The following is a 12,588-nucleotide window of genomic DNA, read 5'->3' on the forward strand; positions in this document are numbered from 1 at the left end:
GGTACAGGAAGAGAAAGTGAAATGTAAACATCGATAGAGGATGCAGATATAGACCTCGCGATTTAGCTTCTTGGTCGTGATGTTTGGAAATAATAAACGCAAGGCAACACAGTAAGCAGCAAGTGTGGCATCACGCGACAATATACGGTGACTGAATAGGCAGTGTTGTGTTGCAACGGCAGAGCCTGCAGTTCCTGACAACACGACCGATTGAAACGGCAAATGGAAAAAAACGAGAGGCGTGCAGACATCAAGCTGAGCAGACTTGTTTTCAGAACAGAGGGTGGAGGGGTGGGGTCATGGGAAGCGCTTTTTTTTTTAAGTATGTTTTATTTCCTTTCTGTCTTCCGATTCAAGTCCGCTGCCAAGACCGCCGTTTTTGGGAAAATGTAAAATATGCGCGAAACGTGTGACGCAAGTGAGGTGACTGGAAGAGAAAAACAGATGATCCCGGATAGGGGCGTGGCTACTGCGGCTTCTGCAATTCCAAAGAATGGTTAGCTTCCTTTGTGTCAGACGTCAGGTACATTCTGAAAAGTTAAATGCGCGGTATCAATGGATGATTCTAAAAGAGAAAAAAACAACTAGTGGTACACTGTACAATTTTTTAGCTGATCGTGTAACACATTTGTTTAGGGGTAATTCAATGTTATCGGTTAATGCATATATTTTTATTTTGAAACTGGAAAGAACCTACGACTAATAGAGAAATTGCCAACCGCATGCAGAAACTAGGTGTTGAACTCGATTTGAACGGTAGTAAGCCGATCGTCATAATGAAATAATACAATCTAATAGACGAGGCTGAAGTTGGCAACTTATTCAACAGATCATTGGTAGTGCAGGCTGCAGTTAAATCCATCTCTACTTATTTGCAACCAACCGAATAAAGAGTTCCAAAAATGTATCGTACTTCTCTTCCGTATCTGATAGACAAGGTGATTTTTATTTGGCAGATGCTTTGTCCTGTCCTACATAGTGGCGTCGTTAGGGGAAGAGCTTCTGATCTCTGGCGTCCAGCCCCTGATCTCCACGTGTGACCAATTGGATCTATCTGGTAAGTATGACTCCCAACTTAGGACCCAAACTCCTTTCTCTGATTTTATATTTTAGTAAAGCTGCGCTATGAATATACGCGAGGGGGGTTAAAATCTGCATATCCTGCAACAGAGTATAATTTCAGACAACCAATGAGGTCTAGTGGCTTAACGCCCCAATATCACAAAGCGCCCTCTACGTCAGTCACGAAACCCAACAGATATGTTAAGGATTGACACCTCTACCCCGTCCCTTTTTCCGCCAGGCCCCGCCCATTCCTCCGCCGATTATACGAAGCGTAAAATAACATTCTCAATTCAGTCCATATCTGAAGCAATGTATGGTGGAATATCGGACAACATAAATAAGTAAAAAAAATAAAAATACGGTGAAATGTGACAGTAAATGATAACATGAAATGTGCGTATGAATAATTAATTGTGTCAAGAACTATATTTCTATTGCTCTTAATTATTTCTTCATGTATTTATTTCAGTGACACGCACGCAACTTAAAAAAACGTCAGAATTAGGGCAAAACTGCCGTAATTCAGGATGTTCATAAGAAATGTAATGATTTATTTCACGGGGTAAAAGTTGAGAGGGTGAGCTCTAGCGGGTACCGTTTTTTTTTTAACTGGTGAATTGTTTTTTTTTTGTCTTCATTTTGATCGACTCGCTCTTCTAGAGTTAGACCCCTTCATTGTTTCTTTTTTCCTTAATGAGCAGACAAACAATCATGAGACAGCCTAGAAAACGAGCTACCACATGACCAAGTAACCTGCATCATTCATACAACATCTGAAAATAAAGAAGAAGATTTATTTCTGTAACATATTTCCATACAAAGGTCTGTCAAAAAGCTTTACAAGATGTCAAAGAGAAAGGCACAAGAAACGAAAAAAAAAAAACCAAATGAAGATTAGGTAAGAATATTAATGAATAAGTAACAAAGGAATAAAATCCTCACGATCTTATAAAAAATAGATAGTAGAAAGGTAGCGTCCGTATAAACAATATGATAACGTAAATCTCTAAAGATGAGTATGGTGATCAGGTCAGATGGTTGGGAGAACATATGAAAAAAAACAGTTAAGCTGGAGATGAGAGAGAGAGAGAGAGTAAAAAAAAAAAAAAATCATTTGGGTGGGGGGGTCCAAGGAAAAAAGACCATCCAGATTCCATTTGGCATTCTCGGTAACATTTCATTAAGTAATTTCTCGTTTCAGGCTTTGACTGAGAGGATTCAATGCATTGGGCTTCATGGACAACTGAGGCAACGGCCTTCATTCAGCATCATTTACTTATCTGGCTGACTCCTTTATCCAAAGTGACTTACAACATTTATACAGGAGAAAGTAGGATGAAATGACACCTTTAATTAGCTAACTAAATAGATTACGAATGCAAGCTTTCGAGGCAGCTAAGGCCCCTTCAGCAGGCAAGGATGACAAAGGACCCCCCATGCGTGGATTATGCATGTTCCTCTAGGTTTCCTCTAGGTCAGGGGTTCCCAACACCCAGGGGGTGTGAGATGACATTTCAGGGGGTATGACAAGAGAGGAAGGGTGCATCACGATTCACCAAAACTGAATGAGATGCGTTGTCCGACTTTGGTGCAATCGCTGTGTTGCAGTGTGTCGTCATCTGTAGGTCATTTATTACGTAGTGCTTATTGCACATGCAATTGTCACCTGCGAATGAGCCTCAGAAATGCACCTTCTCGTGGGTTGCTTCATGCGGGTGGAGCATTCATACGGGCGAATAACTTAAACTGGAATGTGGACCTTGCAATGATCCGTAGAGAGGATGGCGAGGTTGTGTATTAATTTCTGTGCAAGCCCTGATCATCAAACCTCACAGCAATTTTAGCCGTGCAGCGTATCTTTTTTTGAAGTACAGTGCAGGTGTTAGCAGGGGGGGTCAAAGGTCGTCGTTTGAATTTCACTGCTGAGTGGCTTGTCGACACCCATTGCTTCATGGTGGGGGCGTCTCCTGTTCCCCCAAACCCCTCGATCATTGATCATGTATCATTTTCTTGACACTCTTGATGCTTCATGGGATACCTCAGCCACCGGACCGTCACTTGAGTGTCTAAGCTTTTTGGGGGGACACATTTACAAAATTTTTGAAATTTGTTAAGGTAAATTGCTCAATTTATGTTTAAATTGTATACACTGAATTAAAAACTCATTTCCTTTATTTCAACTTGTTCACCCACAGTACTGCATGTGGTTCAAAAATTAGAACTCTGACTTCTTCATCTCGCCTTGCGATGGACTGACACCCTGTCTAGGGTTTGTTCCTGATTGTACCCTATGCTGGCTGGGATAGGCTCTAGCACCCCTCCCACTAATAATGACTGACTGACTTCTTCATCTTCAAACAAGATATTAATTTTGTAGAGGGTGCAAACATACGAGTAAATCAAACATTTTCTAGGGCTGCGGGGTACAGATAAGGTTGGGGACCGCTGCTCTAAGTAATCCATTTTCCTCTCAGTCCAAAGACACGCAAGTTAGGTGGACTGAAGACACTAAACTGACCCCAATGTGTGTGAGTGTATGTGTGTTCAACCTGGGATGGGCAGGCAACCTATATAAATTTAATATGGAGAAATAAGGGGCAGCCCCCAGATGTGATGCTTTATTGAAGAACAAAACATGGGTATCGTGGACGTCACCTTTGTTATGAGGCTCATGATGGGCAGACACTCATGAATAGACACTGAGGCCAGAATTATAGAGAGAGAGAGCACAAAATCTTGAACAAAGATATCCCCCAAACTCCTTTGCAGCGCCACCTGCTGCCTAGGAATGCTGCCAAGCATTATTAACTGCAGAACACCCTTGAGGTTTTCAGGAAGTCGTTTAGAAGGCAATTTGCACAAAAATATGGAGCAATTCACATTCCACATCAATTCAATATGGAACACGTCTTTCACTTTCCAATTAAGATTCCGCATTTTACGGGATGGCTGGCAACCCTACCAGGGATTGTTCCTTCCTTGCACACCATGCTTGCTGGAATCGGCTCCAGGTCCCCCACAATCAGGATAGACTATGAATGGGTGGATGGGTATTGAGCGGGGATTAGTCTGTCGCTGGGCCCACTCACCAGTCTAACTGGTACGTCTTTGAGAACGTGGGAGGAAAATCGGACTACCCCAAGGAATGCCCTCGTGTGCGAGGGAAGGGCAGACCAACTCCTACACACCACCGATTAAGCAGATCTTGACACCTTCAATTGTTTACTTGTGTATGTTAGATGACATCCCCTGGGGGTCACTCGGTGCACCGCCCACATTGTACTCTAAAATTAACGGTCGTAACCTTTCCAGCTCTCCGCTCATTACAGATGAAAGCAGCAGAGTTTTTTTGCTCAGTAGTGGGCGGGTCCACTGCACAGAAACGAAACAATTCGTCCCAGCCGAGGGATTTCCCGCTTGGGTCAGTTGGGCAAGAGCGTGACGAGAACAAAAAATAATCACCCGAACACCGGCCCCTCGGTCTCGTGGCCGCTGCCGCAGTCGTGTAGCCCAAAGCTTCCGGCGCTAATATGTTAAAGTAGACCTCCGGTGCGTTTCATCGAAGCCACAGGAGGTTATGTCGAGCGTCTGTGTTCTCGTTCGTTTGGGATTGTTAGCTTCCTCTTGAAGTTCAGTTGCAGATAACTTGACACTTCCTTCTTTCGCAGCATGAACTGGTCGCGTCATGTGTGTGAGAAAACCGTACTGAGATATCGGAAACGGAAAACTACCGCAGAGGTGTCGAAAGGGCGACAGCACGTTGGAAGCGCTGACTTGGAAAGACATGCAGATTTCTATCAAATGACGTAAGTACGCACAGAGGACTCATTCTGGACAAGTATGGCATCTGGGTGAAATTGGAATAACTTACGATCACCTTTTCTTCTTCTTACATACTCATACTCAATCTTAGAGTAAAATGCTATTAAAAATGTGGACGGGGTGCAGACTGGTAAGTTTCCTTCTGGCTCTAAAAATTGAATTAGTCTCATGTATATGCGCAGCTGTATTCTTCTTTTATTTCATCCCACAGACAAGTCCGAAGAAACCTGGTGTGGGTGAATGTGTCACGTGTTAGGATTGTATACCTTGTGTTCCTTGCAAGATGAAGGATTAAAAATGTTGACAATGCGTAAATTAAGTTGATTTAATTGCTTGCATTATTATGCAAAAATATGTAGTGCCTTTCATAACTAAAGTTCTCAGTGCCGTTTCCCTTTGTAAGATATAATAAAGAGGACTAGGAAAAGTGAGAATGGAATGAAAAAAGAAACTTAATCCCCCATTCTCACTGTGAATTTCCAAGGGAATTGCCCCTCCACTCGCGTGCGCACACACAGCATCACAAACTTAGACTCGGACTGAGGTTTTTAGTTTTAATCTATCTATCTATCTATCTATCTATCTATCTATCTATCTATCTATCTATCTATCTATCTATCCATCTACTATATAGTGCCTTTCATATCTATCTATAATATAGTTGCTTTCATATCTATCATAGTGCCTTTCATATCTATCTATCTACTATATAGTGCCTTTTGTATCTATCTATAATATAGTGCCTTTCGTATCTATCTATCTACTATATAGTGCCTTTCATATCTATCTATCTACTATATAGTGCCTTTCATATCTATCTATAATATGGTGCCTTTCATATCTATCATAGTGCCTTTCATATCTATCTATCTATAATATAGTCCCTTTCATATCTATCCACAGTGCATCCGGAAAGTATTCACAGAGCATCACTTTTTCCACATTTTGTTATGTTACAGCCTTATTCCAAAGTGGATTAAATACATTTTTTTTCTCAGAATTCTACACACAACACCCCATAATGACAATGTGAAAAAAGTTTACTTGAGGTTTTTGCAAATTTATTAAAAATAAAAAAACTGAGAAATAACACGTACATACAGTGGTGTGAAAAACTATTTGCCCCCTTCCTGATTTCTTATTCTTTTGCATGTTTGTCACACAAAATGTTTCTGATCATCAAACACATTTAACCATTAGTCAAATATAACTCAAGTAAACACAAAATGCAGTTTTTAAATTATGGTTTTTATTATTTAAGGAGAAAAAAAATCCAAACCTACATGGCCCTGTGTGAAAAAGTAATTGCCCCCTTGTTAAAAAATAACCTAACTGTGGTGTATCACACCTGAGTTCAATTTCCGTAGCCACCCCCAGGCCTGATTACTGCCATACCTATTTCAATCAAGAAATCACTTAAATAGGAGCTGCCTGACACAGAGAAGTAGACCAAAAGCACCTCAAAAGCTAGACATCATGCCAAGATCCAAAGAAATTCAGGAACAAATGAGAACAGAAGTAATTGAGATCTATCAGTCTGGTAAAGGTTATAAAGCCATTTCTAAAGTTTTGGGACTCCAGCGAACCACAGTGAGAGCCATTATCCACAAATGGCAAAAACATGGAACAGTGGTGAACCTTCCCAGGAGTGGCGGACCGACCAAAATTACCCCAAGAGCGCAGAGACGACTCATCCGAGAGGTCACAAAAGACGCCAGGACAACGTCTAAAGAACTGCAGGCCTCACTTGCCTCAATTAAGGTCAGTGTTCACGACTCCACCATAAGAAAGAGACTGGGCAAAACGGCCTGCATGGCAGATTTCCAAGACGCAAACCACTGTTAAGCAAAAAGAACATTAGGGCTCGTCTCAATTTTGCTAAGAAACATCTTAATGATTGCCAAGACTTTTGGGAAAATACCTTGTGGACTGATGAGACAAAAGTTGAACTTTTTGGAAGGCAAATGTCCCGTTACATCTGGCGTAAAAGGAACACAACATTTCAGAAAAAGAACATCATACCAACAGTAAAATATGGTGGTGGTAGTGTGATGGTCTGGGGTTGTTTTGCTGCTTCAGGACCTGGAAGGCTTGCTGTGATAGATAGAACCATGAATTCTACTGTCTACCAAAAAATCCTGAAGGAGAATGTCTGGCCATCTGTTCGTCAACTCAAGCTGAAGCGATCTTGGGTGCTGCAACAGGACAATGACCCAAAACACACCAGCAAATCCACCTCTGAATGGCTGAAGCAAAACAAAATGAAGACTTTGGAGTGGCCTAGTCAAAGTCCTGACCTGAATCCAATTAAGATGCTATGGCATGACCTTAAAAAGGCGGTTCATGCTAGAAAACCCTCAAATAAAGCTGAATTACAACAATTCTGCAAAGATGAGTGGGCCAAAATTCCTCCAGAGCGCTGTAAAAGACTCATTGCAAGTTATCGCAACGCTTGATTGCAGTTATTGCTGCTAAGGGTGGCCCAACCAGTTATTAGGTTCAGGGGGCAATTACTTTTTCACACAGGGCAATGTAGGTTTGGATTTTTTTTCTCCCTAAATAATAAAAAACATCATTTAAAAACTGTATTTTGTGTTTACTTGTGTTATATTTGACTAATGGTTAAATGTGTTTGATGATCAGAAACATTTTGTGTGACAAACATGCAAAAGAATAAGAAATCAGGAAGGGGGCAAATAGTTTTTCACACCACTGTAAGTATTCACAGCCTTTGCTCAATACTTTGTCGATTTTGCCTCAAGTCTTTTTGAATATGATGCCACAAGCTTGGCACACCTATCCTTGGCCAGTTTCGCCCATTCCTCTTTGCAGCACCTCTCAAGCTCCATCAGGTTGGATGGGAAGCGTCGGTGCACAGCCATTTTAAGATCTCTAGAGATGTTCAATCGGATTCAAGTCTGGGCTCTGGCTGGGCTATTCAAGGACATTCACAGAGTTGTCCTGAAGCCACTCCTTTGATATGTTGGCTGTGTGCTCAGGGTTGTTGTCCTGCTGAAAGATGAACCGTCGCCCCAGTCTGAGGTCAAGAGAGCTCTGGAGCAGGTTTTCATCCAGGATGTCTCTGTACATTGCTGCAGTCATCTTTCACTTTATCCTGACTAGTCTCCCAGTTCCTGCCGCTAAAAACATCCTCATAGCATGATGCTGCCACCACCATGCTTCACTGTAGGGATGGTATTGGCCCAGTGATGAGCGGTGCCTGGTTTCCTCCAAACATGACGCCTGGCATTCACACCAAAGAGTTCAATCTTTGTCTCATCAGAACAGAGAATTTTGTTTTTCATGGTCTGAGAGTCCTTCAGGTGCCTTTTGGCAAACTCCAGGCGGGCTGCCATGTGCCTTTTACTAAGGAGTGGCTTCCGTCTGGCCACTCTACCATACAGGCCTAATTGGAGGATTGCTACAGAGATGGTTGTCCTTCTGGAAGGTTCTCCTCTCTCCACAGAGGACCTCTGGAGCTCTGACAGAGTGACCATCAGGTTCTTGGTCACCTCTCTGACTAAGGCCCTTCTCCCCCGATCGCTCAGTTTAGATGGCCGGCCAGCTCTAGGAAGAGTCCTGGTGGTTTCAAATTTCTTCCACTTACAGATGATGGAGGCCACTGTGCTCATTGGGACCTTCAAAGCAGCAGAAATTTTTCTGTAGCCTTCCCCAGATTTGTGCCTCGAGACAATCCTGTCTTGGAGGTCTACAGACAATTCCTTTGACTTCATGCTTGGTTTGTGCTCTGACATGAACTGTCAACTGTGGGACCTTCTATAGACAGGTGTGTGCCTTTCCAAATCATGTCCAATCAACTGAATTTACCACAGGTGGACTCCAATGAAGCTGCAGAAACATCTCAAGGATGATCAGGGCAAACAGGATGCACTTCATGTCAAAGGCTGTGAATACTTATGTACATGTGCTTTCTCAATTTTTTTTATTTTTAATAAATTTGCAAAAATCTCAAGTAAACTTTTTTTCACGTTGTCATTATGGGGTGTTGTGTGTAGAATTCTGAGGAAAAAATGAATTTAATCCATTTTGGAATAAGGCTGAAACATAACAAAATGTGGAAAGAGTGATGTGCTGTGAATACTTTCTGGATGCACTCTATCTATCTATCTATCTATCTATCTATCTATCTATCTATCTATCTATCTATCTATCTATCTATCTATCTATCTATCTATCTATCTATCGTGCCTTTCATGTTATCTATCTGTCTGTCTGTCTGTCTATCAGTCTATCATTATATAGTGCCTATCTAAACCCTTTTAGTCCTTTATGTATTTGACATTTTTATTCAAATTTACATACCAGAATAAAGTACAACTGCTGATATACAGTACTGCTAGCTGTGCTACTTGACCGGGACAGGTTGAAATCTAAGTAATCAACATAGAGCTCAGAGTTAATGTCTGCATTGCACCATCTACTGGAATGTATGTTACACTGCATGTCAATAAATAGAACTTAATTTGTCCCAGAGGAGAAATTTGGCGTTTTACAGAAGCTCTTTAAATGAGTAAATTAATTAATAGAAACAGATGTATACATAATAATCCCAGTCTAACACCAGATTAATTAAGCTTCAGGGATATCAGTCTGTCCAGTTAGGAAACAGAAGCGATTGTGAATCACTTTGGTGTGAATGAAAGTGACAAGAGGTGCACTGGAGAGGCAAGACAAACCACCAGAAAGGGAATGCTGGCCACAGGCAGTTGCCCTCTCCTAATCCTTCCTGACTGATTCTTCTCTAGTTTGTCATTTTGCTAGTGTCATTGCCAACACTAGTAGCCTGAGGCAGTACCTGCAGCTGATTCAGGTTGCACAGGTAGTCCAGCTTCTCGAGGATGGCACACCCATAAGTGCCATCGCAAGAAGGTTTGCTGTGTCTCCCAGTACAGTCTCAAGAGCATGATAGAGATACCATGAGAGAGAGAGAGAGATTGGGAGAGTTGTTGCCGCACCCACCACATAATGAACTTCCTCAGGATCCCAAATTAGGACCCAAGCACAGCCGTGCAATGGGTGGCACCTCAGCACCATAGTGGTTCAAATGGAATGGAACAGTGCAAGTTTTTTTTTTTTTTTTTACAGTAGCTGGAATGCCATTCCTGCCACCAACCCTGCAAGTTGGAGGACCTGCTTGCAGGGCTGGTTGCAGATTAACTTCATACCCAGGTCCCAGGAGAATGGGCTGTTATATGAGGAGAACTGGTTAGGGCCGTAGGAGGGCATAAACCCAGCAGCTGGAGTGGTATCTGCTCATTTGTGCGAGTAGGAACAGGAAGAGCACTGCCAGAGGCCTACAAAATGAATGCCAGCTGGCTACTGGTGTGCATGTTCTTGACCAGTCAGAAACCGACTCCATGAGGGTGGAATGAGAGCCCAACGTCCTCTAGTGGGACCTGTTCTCAAAGGTTGCCACCGTGCAGTTCAATTGGCATTCGCCAGAGAATACCCCAATTGGCAACTCTGCCATCCTCACAGATGAGAGCGCACTGAGCACATGTGACAGACGTGAAAGAGTCTGGAGACACCACGGTGAACGTTATGCAGCCTGCAACTTCATCCAGCATGACTGAATGGGTGGTGGGTCAGTGATGGTCTGGGGAGGCGTATCCTTGGAGGGTCGCACAGACCTCCATATGCTTGGCTACGGGGTACCCTGACTGTTGTTAGGTACCAGGATGAAAACCTCAGAGCCATTGTCAGACATTATGCTGGCGCAGTAGGCCATGTGTTTCTCCTGGTGCAGGTGCTTCATTTGACCAGAGTGTGTAGGCAGTTCCTGGATAATGAAGGCTTTGATGCCACTGACTAGCCCACATGTTCCCCAGATCTGAATTCAGTTGAGAACCTCTGGGACATTATGTACCGGTGCATCTGATGCTACCAAGTAACAACAAAGACTATCCAGGAGCTCAATGATGGCCTGATCCAGGTCTGGGAAAAGATCCCCCAGGACACCTTTGGCCATCTCATCAGGAGCAGGCCCAGATGTTGTCGGGAGTGCTTACAGCCACGTGAGGCCATACACCTTATTAAGTCATATTATGAGTTGCTGTGATGCAATTCACACAAGTTGGATTAGCCTGTGGTTTCAGCTTTTGACTTTGATTTTCGATGTGATGTTGAATCAGCCTTCAATGGTTCGGTGATTTTGGTTTCCATTGACTTGTTACAGCATTTTATTTTCAACGAATTACACAGTATTATTCAGTAAAGATTTTCCACTTGAATATTGCATTCCTTGAGATCTGATGTGATTTAAGTGTTCCCTTAGCAATTTTTAAGCAGTATATATATTGTATATACACTATACTCGTACACACATCCAAATGACTAAAAAGGAAGAAAATGTTAAAGGAGAGCAAGTAAAGTACTGGTATCCCTAAAATTCAGTTCTGGGTTAAAAAGCGGTTAAAAACCCTAGTGGGAAATATTACTTTTTACAGAAGCTCTTTAAATAAATAAATAAACAGATAAATAATTATACACACACACACACTATGGGCTGAACACACACCAGAATGAATAAAAAAGAAGAAAATTAAAGAAATACTTCTGACTCGGCAGTCACAGTGAGGCGATATGCCAGAGGTGCTTCTTGACCCACTTCAGATGAATATATGGTTGGGTGAAAGTCCTCAGTGTGTGTTAGAGAGAGCATGTGTAGCTTTGTTCATAATGGCACTCAGTTTTGTTTTAATTTTCTCATTTGCTATATGACCTTCAGCAGAGAGTAGTAATAAAATGCATTGCATTTATCATTTCAACAGATGGCACATACCAAACATTAGTATTAATATATTTTATTATGCCATTTCAGGGCACCTTAATGTTTGGCACACAGCAATGGCAGGTCTGTTAAAGTCGTCATATTTAGTTCTTAGTTGCATATCCCTCACTTGCAATGACTGCTTGACATCTGTGATTCATAGACATCAACAGGTGCTGAGGATCTTCTCTGGTGATACCCTGCCAAGCCTCTAATGCAGCCATCTTAGCTCCTGCCTTTCATATCTATCTATCTATCTATCTATCTATCTATCTATCTATCTATCTATCTATCTATCTATCTATCTATGCTGCTGTCTGTCCTAATAAACATTACAGTGGAGTCAAACTTCACACATACAGAAAAATGAAAAATCACATGCATAATATGCACTTTTGTGATGGCAATTAATATCGATGCTTACGGCTGATTTCCACTCATGCACTGAAATCGGACAGTGCAGTTTTGCGGTAACCCGGCAGAGTCAGGCGCAGGGTAAAAATATACCTGGTGCGGGCCGCAAGTTGCATCTCGATTATTCTATTAAAGTTAAAAAAAATATAGCTTGATAACCCCAATCTTTCCAATTGTCCATATGTGAAATGTCACCTGTATATTCGACACGTCACTATTGACGAAGGAAATTTCACTTTGCGACGCAGGTTAGCCTATTTGCATACGTCTCAGTGCGCAGCCGCATCTCTCTCTCTCTCTCTCATATTAAAAGCTTGCAGTGGGGAATCTTCGCACTTGATCCTATCTTTACTCTTCTCGCGTTAAGGCTGCTGTTCAGATAAGCAATCTGCACTAAATGTTAAAACTGTGAAGTGGAAACGATTTCGACGTCTCAAAACATAGAGGGGGAATTCATGCCAGATTATTCAAGGCTTGCTCTCCCGTGGGCGGGGGAT

General features: G+C 42.1%; 1 protein-coding gene across 3 annotated transcripts in view; it reads left to right on the forward strand.

Annotated features, from left to right (window-relative positions):
* Positions 1–978: 978 nt before the first annotated feature.
* The window catches only part of map3k8 (mitogen-activated protein kinase kinase kinase 8), a 31,813-nt gene continuing 20,203 nt past the window's right edge, over positions 979–12,588 (forward strand). Inside the window, exons 1-2 of one of the 3 annotated variants that reach the window (XM_039753876.1) lie at positions 979–1,057; positions 4,734–4,871. The gene's annotated coding sequence lies outside the window, so the exon portion shown is untranslated. Of the gene's footprint in view, positions 1,058–4,484; positions 4,872–4,914; positions 5,018–12,588 lie in introns of those variants that run through there. The other 2 variants (XM_039753875.1, XM_039753877.1) reach the window with 2 other exon arrangements.

This window comes from Polypterus senegalus, chromosome 5, assembly GCF_016835505.1.
Source record: "Polypterus senegalus isolate Bchr_013 chromosome 5, ASM1683550v1, whole genome shotgun sequence".
NCBI lineage: Eukaryota > Metazoa > Chordata > Cladistia > Polypteriformes > Polypteridae > Polypterus > Polypterus senegalus.